The sequence below is a fragment of the Ambystoma mexicanum genome, chromosome 11 (genome assembly GCF_040938575.1).
Source record: "Ambystoma mexicanum isolate Mex_15411 chromosome 11, UKY_AmexF1_1, whole genome shotgun sequence".
Taxonomy (NCBI): Eukaryota; Metazoa; Chordata; class Amphibia; order Caudata; family Ambystomatidae; genus Ambystoma; species Ambystoma mexicanum.
In genome coordinates this window covers 364,151,097-364,163,640 of record NC_090934.1, presented here as the reverse complement: position 1 = coordinate 364,163,640, position 12,544 = coordinate 364,151,097, and positions in this window count along the sequence as shown.

The window sequence follows — 12,544 nt, the reverse complement described above, 5'->3', positions numbered from 1 at the left end:
ACAGGACAGAAGAGAGAGAAGAGTTGAAAACAATAGTGAGGAATGAGACAATGGAAGGGTAGACAAGAGAGTTGAGGTACGAGGGGAGAGGGATGAAGGGGCAGCTGTAAGATGAGCAGTAGGAATGATAAGTAAGATATCGGAGTCAGAGAGAGAGAAGACAAATTCCTGAGCACTTGAGGATAAGAATGGGAAGGAATTGGTTCTTGGGTGAAGATGGGGGAAATAGAGGAGCGGAGAAGAGAGATTGTAGAGAAAAAGCATTAGTGCAGTTGGAAGCAGATAAGGGAGAGAGGGAGGCAAGTTCAGGTGAGGGGGAGAGAATGTGGTTGAGGGTCAGAATGAGTTGGCTTAATTGGCAGAAACAGAAGTGAATGGAACAATGAAATAAGTTTGTTAAGTAGAAAGAAGTATTGAGTCATAGAGCGCATGAAGGGAAGGGAAGAGATCAAGATCAGAAGGCACCTTGGATTTATGCCAGTGCCACTCAGCCTTATGCAATGAACGGTGGGTAGAAGAGAGGGTGGGAGTCATCCAAGGTTGACAGGGTTTACGTGAGGAAGGAAAGGGGAAAGAGGTACAGAGAAGATCAAGGATGTCCGCAAGGGTCGAAGACAAAGAGCAGATGCAGAATAAACAGATAAAGACAAAGTACACCAATAGAAGGGAGAAGAGAAGAAAGTGCTGTGGAAAAAGAGGAGACATGAACAGAGCAAAGATCATAGCGAAGTAAAGTTGCAGAGCAGGGTGAATGACAGGAGAAAGTGGGAGAATGAATTTAGAGGAAAGAAGAAAATGATCAGAAGAGTAGAGCGGCAGGACAGAAACAGTGAAGAAATCAGAATAGAATAACAAATGAGATCCAGAGAGGAACCAGAAGAATGAGATGGGGGAGTAGAAAGTTGCGAAAGATGAAAAGAGTCAAGAATAGACCATAGCAGAATAGAGGAATGACAAGTAGATAAGTGGAGATTGAAGTCCCCAAGAAGAAAGAAAGGAGAGCTAGAAGGAAGATGAACGGACAAGAGAGAATCAAGATCATCACAGAAAGAAGAGATTAGGCCAGGAGGTCAGTAGGTAACCAGGAAAGTGAGAGCAGAATTCAAAGACAAAGAAGAGAGGTGATATTCAATCGAGGACAATGAAGGGTGACCAAAAGAGACAAAGTCAAAAAGAGGAGAAGAATGAGAATGAATGCCAACTCCAGAAAGGCATGCCGAATGGGATAAAAAGGTAGTGATATTATAGATTATTAATAACACGCTTAATACGCAGAGGTTTCTAAGCACAGACCCGTGGATCGTACCTGTGTTTCCGTGTCGTCTTGCTTCCAAGGCGAGCAAATTGCCCCTGAGCTAACCTGCAAAGACAGAAAAAAAGAAAGTGGAAGAAGAAACAGACGCAAAAATGGTATTGTTATTAGATACAATCTAGGTGTAAGTGATACATAAAAAATGAAAGTGGAAATGAGAGAAAATGTCCAAAACAGATATGTTTTGTTCATAAAAGAACAAGGGGTCGATTCATGGAGCAAACGTGCGCCGAAAATCCCAGCGCAAGCAGACGCAAGGTGGCGCAAGCGTGAGAAACACAGCGTGCGATTCAAGGAAGACGCTGGGCGTGTTTCCCGCTGTCCGTGCGCCAAATCCTGCCATGGCTCACGCGGGTACACACGGCGTGCGCTACGTGCACAGCAAAAGCGCACATAGCGCGGCCACACAACCAAAGTGGGCGGAACAGTGGGCGTAACACGCGGAATGGGGAATAACGCGTGAAAAAGAAGGCGTAACTGGGGGAGTACTGCAGGGAACTACACGGAACGCCCACACGCACGCGAACAACCCGTATTAATGGATTCGAATACGGGAAACCCGCGCATGGCAAAAGACGCACACAGGCGTCAACGCGTCCGCCACACGAAGGCAGGCTGAAGCGTCCCCGCGCACAGTATAAAAGTGCGCGCAAACAACAAACACGTATATACAGCTACGATGAATGCCCCATTTGTCGCAGCACTGATCGTGGGACACCGCAGGAGGAGGAGAATAGCCAGGGCACGCATTTTCGCACCACGGACAAGCCTTTTTGGGATGCCTGACGACCAGGTCTACGGCATGTATATGTTTCCACCCCATATCATCCTAGACCTGGTCAGGGAGTGGGAAGATGACCTTACATCCCCCACCCTTTGCTCCCAAGCATTGAGCCCCTTGGAGAAGGTGCTCAATGTCCTGCATTTCTTGGCCACTGGGTCATTTCAGCGGACTACTGCCATAGTGGGGGGGTCTCACAGGCCACGCAGTCACGCTGCCTACACCAGGTACTGGCAATCATGACAGCACGCCCCTCAGTCCGCAGGTACATATACATGCCCAGAACCCCCGCAGAAAGGCAGGCCGTTGTCCTGGATTTTTACAGGGTGGCACACTTCCCCAAAGTGCTCGGTGCCATAGATTGCACCCATGTGGCCCTATGTCCACCTAGGGCCACTGAGCACATCTAACGAAACCGCAAGCACTGGCATTCCATCAATGTACAGGTGGTATGCGATGCAAAGGGAATCATCACCTCTGTCTGTCTATGCAAACTACCCTGGCTCCACCCATGACAGTTTTATATACAGAATGTCCACCCTGAGCCGGGCCCTGGAAGCTGGGCAGCATGGCGACACCTGGCTCCTAGGTGAGTACAAATGCCCTTGCACATGCATGCATGTCACACACACACACACAAATACACAAACCCCAATAATCACAACCATTTACACCTCCCCAGGGGACAGTGCCTACCCTCTGAGCATGATGATGCCAATCCGGAACCCCACCACACCACCCCAGGTAAGATACAACGCCGCCCATATTGGAACCAGGGCCATAGTGGAGCGCACATTCGGGGGGCTCAAGTGAAGTTTCCGCTCCCTTGACCGCTCTGGCGGGCAGCTACTCTATGCACCCCTAGTAGTGTGCAGGATCATTGTGGCATTATGTGTCCTGCACAATGTTGCAACACGGCAGGGCATACCGGTGGACATGGTGGTGCCCCCATATCCCCAACCACAGGCACAGGCGCTGCCCATGGGAGGGGACAGGGCACGTGGCGAGGAAGCCCGGACCCAGCTTGTGGCCACATTTTTCACCTAAACTCCCACCCCTGCGGAGTGCACACAGGTCTGGCACATACCAGGTGACAATCGATGATGACAAAGAGACAGTCAACTGTCACAACCTTACCACCCTGAGATTGTTGCCATGGAAGTGCCACATTGTCTGCATACCTAGCTACTTAAACGCAAGCTATTCTGTGTGACCAAAAGGCACACATATGACATATGACATGACATAATATGGCATTTGTAACATGCCTATACACAAGTGTTTCAAGGTGTGACGAGGCAGGGAGGGGGGAACAAGGGAAGACAGACAACGATACTACTAGGCCAGGTGTCATTTAGATTGTGCAAGTGCAGGGGTAGGGGGAAGGGAAAAGTGCAAGGGGAAGGGGAGGGGTGGAGTGCAGTACAGGGTAAGTAGAATAAAAAAGAAATAAATAGGCCAGCTGGTGGCAACTGCAAAGGTAAGTGCAGACAAGTGCTGGGAAGGGGGGGCTGTAGGGATAGAGAGGCAGTCCCGCAGTGCAGGGGTTGCCAGGGAGGCAGTGCAAGTGGAGAGTGGCTGGGCCAGGGACCGAGGTCGGTGAGAGTGGCCCAGTTGCAGATCCAGTGAAGTTTCAGTGAAGAATTTAGCAAGGGAGAGGGAGAGAGAAAGCAGAAGCAAAGAGGAAGGTCTTGAGGTGCTTCCGGAACAGGAGATGGTTCTCCTCAAGTTCCAGGGAGGCAGGAAGGCTGTTCCAGAGGAAGGCCCCTGCCGCGGAGAGAGATCTACCCCAGCTCGTTGCTTCGAGAAGCGGCTGACCCTGACATGTAAGGTGTGAATCACACACACCTGCAAAACAGGCCATGACCATCACTGTTATGTCACTCAAACCCTCCCAAACCACAACATGACATGGCAAGCAACAGCCATACACCAACACAGTACCAATAAGGTATACATTGCCATGTCAAAAATGTACAGTGGCATCAGACAATGATGCCTGACATGGAATCAGATGAAATGAGTGACCAACAACCTCCCACCCAAAATAAGTCATTCCCAAATGCATTACAAAAGTTGTAGACGTAACATAACAATGAATGCCTGTCTACATGCACATTGTGCATTGCAAAATCAACACTGCAACTTCTGTGTGCTGTGTCCAACTCCTGAAACACACTGCTCAGTGCACAGCACAGTGAACAGCTATTGTGTGTGATGCACACCCTGAGCATCACATCTAAGCGACAAACCACATCAAAAAGCAAATTAGGCATGCACAGGATCCATAATTGGTCACAGAACATGTGCTGCAGGGACACAGTGGGCCCCAGAAGGCAAACAGAGTGTACACGTGGATATCCAAGGGTGGTTGTACATGTAGTGCATCATAGTGCAAGTGTGTGGGTCAGTAAGGAGATGCAATCAACATATGCATGTGCAATCAAATGACCATCAGTGTCCTCTACACATCACATGTGAACATTCACCAGGTGTACACCCCAGCATGTCAAACCACAACTATCCCCTAAAACACCTGAAAGGTAAACACAACACATGAACAGGCATTGATCAGCAGAACACAACATGTACATAGGATACCACAATTACAATGTCAGGGTTCCCATCACACTGCAGGGCAAGGCAACTATCAACAACAAAACACCCCCCTCCCTCACAAATGACCATGACCCACTAAACAACTGCACCTGGGTCATGGAGCCTTCAACACTCAATTTCACCTGGCCACAGGAGCACCCTTCCCCTTCGTCACCATCTCCCACCTTGTGTGTAAAAAGGTGCCTGCACCCTCAGAGTCCACCCTCATTTGCAAAATCACAAAATCCAAGCCAGCAAAACGAACCAGAACACCCTCCAGTAGATGACTTGATGTAGCAGTACCTCACACAGGCCAAGTACTTCCACAATGATGTAACAACCAAGGTAGCACAGTAAAACAATGTCACAACAGGATGTGAACCATGTGTGGTACATAACATAGAATGATGCACCATGAACGGATGTGTACTGTCACAGGTCCCGTGTACAGGCGCAGGAGTGGCACGAACCAACCACCCCCACCGTGGCCCGGGTGCCTGCAAGGTCAAACTCACACAGGCCTCTGAGACCCTGGTGGGGAAGTAGGGTCAGGGATATGCAGTCTGGACAGGTGTTGGCACACTGGATCACTGGAATGAGTGGCAGGAGAGGGGAGGAGGAATGACACACGAAAGTAGGGAATGCACGAAAATGTACTACCTGCATGAACACATACACAATCCGAACAAACTTGGACATCATTGTCATGGCCTTCTGTAGTCCAGGCTTAGGAGTGGCACGAACCAACCACCCCCTCTAGGGTTTTGGCGCCTGCAAGTTTGGGGCTTACACAGGTATCCACAACCCCAGCGGGGAAAGAGGGTTAGGGAACATTGGTTGGATAGGTACGGGAAGCAGGAACACCGGGTAGAGGGTAAAGGGTTTAAAATTGGATAGGACTCCGGGTGATTAGGGGAAAAAAAACATACCAAATTGAATTACACATTCATCCATGCATTAGTGCCCCCCCCCCAGTAAGCCTATGCAGAGCAGTTTGAAAGAAAAACAACAAGACACTTAGCTCTGGTTTTGAGTTCTGGCCTCCTGCCTGCGCACTCTCAGGTCCAGTTACAGGAGCACTTCAATGCTGCAAAGAGAGCCACAGTTAATAATCTGTGTGTGCGCATAACACAAAAATACACCACCAAATATTCCCCATAGCAACAAACTACTCTACAAACAGACATGCTGGTGTAGATGCTTCGTACCCATATGTAACATTACCCCTGTGATGGGTCATACACAGTCAATGCAGTAAGTCAGCCGCCGGTGGGTGCGTGGCAAATGGAACACCAATGTGTCACAATTCACACAACATGCAATGTTCCCTGGGTAAGCAGACAGACCCATATAGCAAGGCATGACTTCAGAACAAGTCGTGTTCCACCATGACCAAAACAAAGTAGGCAGTGCATGTTTCAAAATGTACATGGAAATGAAATGCACTGCACCCGAGTATGTCCCTTGCTGTATGTCCCTGTGAGCAGCTCCTTTCCATGTCTTGGAAGGCTACATGGTTGATACAAGTGCCTCAATGGACCTTGGTATACCGGAGGGTATGTGCCACTGCCCCTGCAGGTGCCCCAGACAACCTTACAATCAACAGCCATCAGTCCACCAATATTCGTCCAAGCTCACCCTCAGTGCTGTTACTAAGCCTGCATGTGCAACTGGCCTGGTGCAAGCTTTGCTGTCTTGTGGCCCCCCTGTGCTGCTCAACTTGCCTGGAGTTCCTTGGAACACGTCAGCAGTTCTAGGATGTAGGTCTGCAATCCCTGTGCCTCTGCTTGTGCACACATGTGCATGTGGGCACCAACAAACGTGTCCAGAATTCAGACGTCCAATGGGCCATGTCTGCTGGCAAAGGTGGTCTGGAGGCTCATCCCCCTGCAGAAAGGGCATGAAACACCTGATTAATGCTTTAAAGTCATCTATGTGTGTCTCTTCAGGCATCTCATTACTGGACCATGTCAGAGACTTACATCAGAAATCACACCATCAGTCCGTCTTTCACATCCAAAGTGTGGAACACACTATTTACGGCATGAATTGGAACAAGCACCTGTACAGTAAAGATAAGAAACATACTACACAATGCAAAGCAATGAATGTACACATTAATCATGAAACACCCCATCTAGCAAAAGCTGAAAAGTGGTCAATAACACCGCAATCATCCCCACTAGGGGTGTCAACACAAGTTACACAGCACCAGACATGCCACAGATATGACAGTCCAAAGCCCTGGTGTAATAGGCTGTCACACCAAACCATCCTTGCGAGCCCATGGATAAGGGAGGCAGGAGTGGCATATGTGAGTCAAGGACCCTAAGCAGCAAACACATACACAAGACAAGCCTGAAGGGCCCAGCTGGAACAGACAGTGGATGCCTTCAAAAGCCACAAAGCACTGCACCGTCCCATGAAAGCACAATAGACAAGCATTTTTAAACTATATTAACTAATTACACTAACTATGAAAAACCTACATTACCTAATTAAACTAACTATCAAACAGAAACTTAACTAACTAAACTAAAAGAAAAATCAAAAATGGCCACATACGACCCGGGGGGAGGGGAAGGCCCCCAGGAGGGGGGAGGTACAGGCTGCTGCTCAACACCCACATGCGATGATGCTGAGCCAAAAAAAAAACTCCATGGGCTCAACGCCTGCACAGCCCGACCTATGTGGGAGATAGATGGTTGTCCGAGTCAGGCTCATCCTGGAAAGGAGGACGTGGCACAGTAGCCTGGCCACGCCTAGCCGCCGCTTGCCCCTCGTCGGCAGCAAGTCTCCCGGACGGGTTAGCCTGGTTCTGTGTGGCGATGTGAAGTAGGTCTGCATGCAGAACCTCACGTGATACACATGCTTCCTCTTGCAAGGTAGCACGTGTAACACAGAGTTCTTCCTGCAAGGCCTAGCTGGACAACCGCTGCACCTCCCGGCAAGCCTGTAGATCAGCCGAGATGGTACGCTCAAGCTGTGCAAACCTCTCCTCTGCCCGCTGCCTCTGGGACATCATAAGGACACCCAGAGTGGATTTGAGGGAAGCATACTCCTCCCTCAGGGCATCCATGTGCGCCTCTGCGTGAGCAGCAATTGCTTGACGCAGAGACGACATTTCAGCCTGGCGTGCCCTGTCTGAGGCCACCATGCCCAGCCTGAGCGAGCGGGCCTTGGACCGTGCCGCCTGCTGCTGGAGAAGCACCTGTCTAGCAGGGGGGAGCACAGATCGGGCCACACGCTCTATGCTCTCAGCGATGTTCTCCATTGCGGCCCCCTGCCGTTCTGAATTGGCAGTCATGTCTTGCTCCCACTCAGTATACTGCGGTTGCGCGCGGCGACCGCGTTGCTGGGCTTGACCCCTGAGGGACCCAAGGACCCGGGTGCACGACTACATGCCCCTGTCGACGTGATGTCCCAGGCACATCAGTGACTGGTGTGGAGGGTGACCCTGTGTCCCAATCCACCACGGGCAGAGGAACCAAGACTGTCTGATCCCTCAGTGCAGGTGTCGCGGACAGAGGAGTGTCCACATCAGAATCACTCACCCCTGACATATGGACTTGATGCTCATCCAACACGACATGGACGTCAGAGTCGTCATCAAGGCTGGACTCATAGGCAGCCAGAGACAAGATGGACTGTAGCACTTGGGGGTTTTCGTGGCCTACCACCCCTCGACCCCCACTTGTGCCGGGTTGATGTAGTGGTAACAACCCTGTGTCTGGCATGACAACACCATCCTCCGCCTCCATTGCGTCATCACCTGAAAAATAGAGAGAAAAGAGGTCACTACACATGTCAGAAGCACACAACATACACACACACCGACAACAAACACATCAGGCAGACATGTGACACACAACATATAACCTGGCATGCATGCTGGGTCAACTTTGAATTGCTTCTGTGATCAGACTTGTTGAAAGGTGGCAGTTTCCATGGAAGTGGGTCTATGCAGTGCAGAAAATGTGTACGCCACTCACTACCTACATGTACAAGGACTCCATGGTGTGTTTCAGGAAATGTGAAGGCAGTGCAAGGTCAAATTCAGGCATCACGTGAACTGTGCATTCAATGTGTAGCATATCTACAAGCCAAGCACCCCTCCACCCAAGTACAAAAGCAGGGATGCCTAGCATGGTATCAAAAGGCTGACCATACACCTGTGTATTGACAGGCAGTGTTGACTGGTATCAACAGCTTAATGTGATTTAAGTGACAACACTGAAAATGATGATGGGACAGTAAGCAGGACACATGATGAAAACTCTGGAGGCCGCCCATGTGTGGAGAAGACACTACAACAGTTGGACATAGTCATTGGCCATTAAACAGGCTGAGGCCTGTGAGCCACACAGATTGTCAGACCCTAAACATGTGTGCAACGCAGTAATGAGCCACAGTTGACATGGGAAGGCTGATGAAATGCCATGCAATATATGTCACCCAGGACTTGTATTACAGTGAACATCCAGTCAAGGACACATAGGGGCATGCGTGCAATGCACATGGAGCATTAATGGGCACTCATGTCCCTGCGGGACATCTGACCTATGCACAGTCCAAGTGAGATACCCTGCATCAAGTAATAAGGCTGTACCACACGGCATATGTCTGGCAGATTGTACGCTGGAAGTTAGCATCTACACAGGACGCATGAACAGGAAAGTACACATTGGCAAGATTGAAGCAGACCAGTGGAAAGGTGGAACTGGGGTGCAGAGTGGCGGAGGAGGGGCAAGGGAGCATGCCTACATGGAGTCCCCGCATGCAGGCAGAGGAGACATGCATGTCAGTCATGCAATGACATTGTGCCTGGGCTGAGAGGAAGGTCACCCCACGCCACATGCAGAAGGGCCAGTGAGCTGGAACATGGACCGGAGGGGCATACTTGTAACAAGCATGTCAGTAGGGTGCAATAGTGGTGATGCGGACAGTCCCCGTCTGCTCCACATGTCCACCATCCAGCAGAGCAGACATGCATCACGGAAGCATTGCATTACTTACACATCAGAACCATGTACACGTCACATGTAGTGGCAATCATGCACAACACATCCCACAAGTGAAACACACACGTCCTCAACAAACACGCATCAACACTCACTGGATTGGGCATCAAAGTCCAGCATCTCTCCCACTCCTTCGACCAATTCAGGTGGTATGAACTCCGCAACGAGTGCTTCATGTGGAGTGAGCTCTTCCTCCTCTGGTGCAGGCCCACCACCAGTCACCAGAGTCAAGTTGTAATTAGAGGCACGCTTAGCCTAAGCGCTGCGTTTGAGGTCATTCCAACGCTTTTTGCACTCTTGCGCCGTGCGCACCTCATGGCCGAATGAACTGACATGTTCCGCAACATGCTTCCAGTGGGTGTCACGGTGGGCAACCGTAGTCTGACTATTGGCACCCACTAGCATGTCACGGCTGTGGCCCCGCACGTAGTCCACGAGGAAGTCCAGTTCCTGCTTGCAGAAAGGCTTCTTCCTCGACGTGCAGGAGGTCGTGGCTGTGTGTGGGGTCCCAGCCTGTGCTGCAGGTGCAACCTTCCTCCTCTTGGACTGTGGCGCAGACCCTGGCTGGCTAATGCCGCCCTGACCAGTATGGCCAGTGGGTTCGGTGGATTGAGCCAAGGGAGTGGCAGGTGGAGGGACGACCAAAGGCCTGACTTGTGTCAGTGGCATCTGGGTGCCCTCTAATGGACCCTGCGCAGCAACATCCGCTGTGTCAGGTCATTGACCGCAATAGTCCTGGTTGGCAGACTCACAACCGGGGTGTTGTTGGGTGCATCTACCCCTGCACTTGCCAACACCCGGCTGTTCGGGGCAGCAGATGACATAACTGCCCCAGGGACACGTGCATTGGTCTGAGCAGCCCTGCCTGCCCCCATGGTTTCCCTGCTGGCATGTTGGAAATCTACCAAGGGCTCTTCAAGTGCCAACGGTGCATGCGCTGGCAGACCCTGAGCCTGGGTGGTGGTGTCCACAGCTGCACCTGCAGCTACCACTACCATTGGGCCCTTGGCAGTCGATGGAAGGGACTGCCGGGTCACACGGGCGCCAGTGCCAGATGCAGAAGCTGCATCCCCCGGAACCACAGGGGGTGGTCGTATGACTGCACCGACACATGGAACAACATTGTGCTCAAGTGGCGCACCCCTGCCTCTTCCCCCTCTGTGGTCGCCCTGGACACCCTGGAGTCCCCCTACTCCCTGGTCACCACGGCCACGTCCCCGACCACGCCCGCCACGAGGAGTACGCCCAGCTGAGGCGCCCCTCACCTTTGGTGTCCTCCCAACCATGGCACAGATGTAGTAGTGCCGGCACAGATGGAGTAGTGCCAATGGGAGGTGTACACCACAATTGACCTGGGCAATTGGGGTGAAGGGGGTGGGAAGCAAGATGTTAACAGCCCCCCTGCACCTGCAAGGCTGTATGTGACCCCAGTGATGTAGTGACGGGTCACGCACCCCAAAACTGCAGTAAAACCGTACACGCAACCCTGCAGCCTACGTGCGTGGAATCAACCTCCCACAGTACACGGTGGCACCCAGTAACACGAATAACGCGTACGTGTGGGACATGCAGGCTACTATAACCTCGAAAATGGGTGCAATACACAGGGGCACCCGCAGTGGGAAAAATAGCGTATGCGACTAACCGTCTGACTAGCGCGATGCAGAAAAACACGTGTAGCCAATACCCCCGCCAAAAGAAGAGATACGTCCTTGATAGCTGTGAAGTTGTGATGGCGCGCGAAACAACAGGAAGCAGCAACACACGTCGGTCTCCACGAAAGGCACGTACAGCGAACTGCTGCCCCCACTCACCTTTAACCCGTGCTGTGGGAAACGCCCGCACGCGTCACGTCACTTACGCGCATGGGCCCCTTCCTCGGATTACACGCATTCCCACGCGGACGTGCCGTTTTTCACGCGCGCTGTAACGCCCGTGCACGCCTGCGCGCGTCATGTCATAGAGGCGCTTGCGCTTGAAGGGCCTTCTGTCCAATGAAATCTCGTATGTGTGCAGATGCGCTAACGCGCTAAGGGCCTTTCCTCGAATTACACGCTGACATGCAGAATTTTCACGTGCCAAATCACTCCGTATCAAGCTGGCCACGCGTAAGCACACAGAAGACCACGCTCCTGCCCAAAAGGCCGAATTACTGCCCCCCAGAGCCCCGAGCAGCCTCTTACGAGCCATCTGCTGCTGCCTGCCTGCCTGCTGCCACCGTGCCCTGCCATTTGGTGCCTGCACATCAGCCATCTGCAGGGGTCCAGTTGCTGTGTCCACCCCTGCTGGAACAGAAGACTCCCGACTGGGATACCATTGCTCCACAGCCCAGCCCCAGGACCCAGTTGCCCACCCACGCCTGCCTCAGGGGTCGCCATGTCGGGGCAAACACCATCCAAGACCACTGGCAACCCCCAGCTAGAGGGGCAGAGGGCCACCAGCTTCAGTCAGAAGGAAGTTGGTGTCCTGGTGGAGCATGTCCTGGGGCATTATGATGCCCTCTTCGGATCATCACGCGCCGACAAGGATGGACGGGACAGGATCTGGACGGACATCGTGACTGCCATCAAAGCGGAGGGGGTGGCAGTCCGACTATTCCATCATGTCAAGAAGCGCTGGGAGGACTTCAGGTCCAGGACCCTCAACAAGGCCCGGCGCCTCTTGAAGGCAGCGGATGCTAAGGGGCACCAGGACCACTTGTCGGAAGGTCAGATGAGGGTCCTGGAACGCATATCCCCAGCGCTCCACGTCCAGGTCCTTGAGAGGCAGACCCGTCTGGAGTCGAGCGGTAAGTGGCCAAGCATTGCTGTGTGAGACAGGGCATGTTGCAGT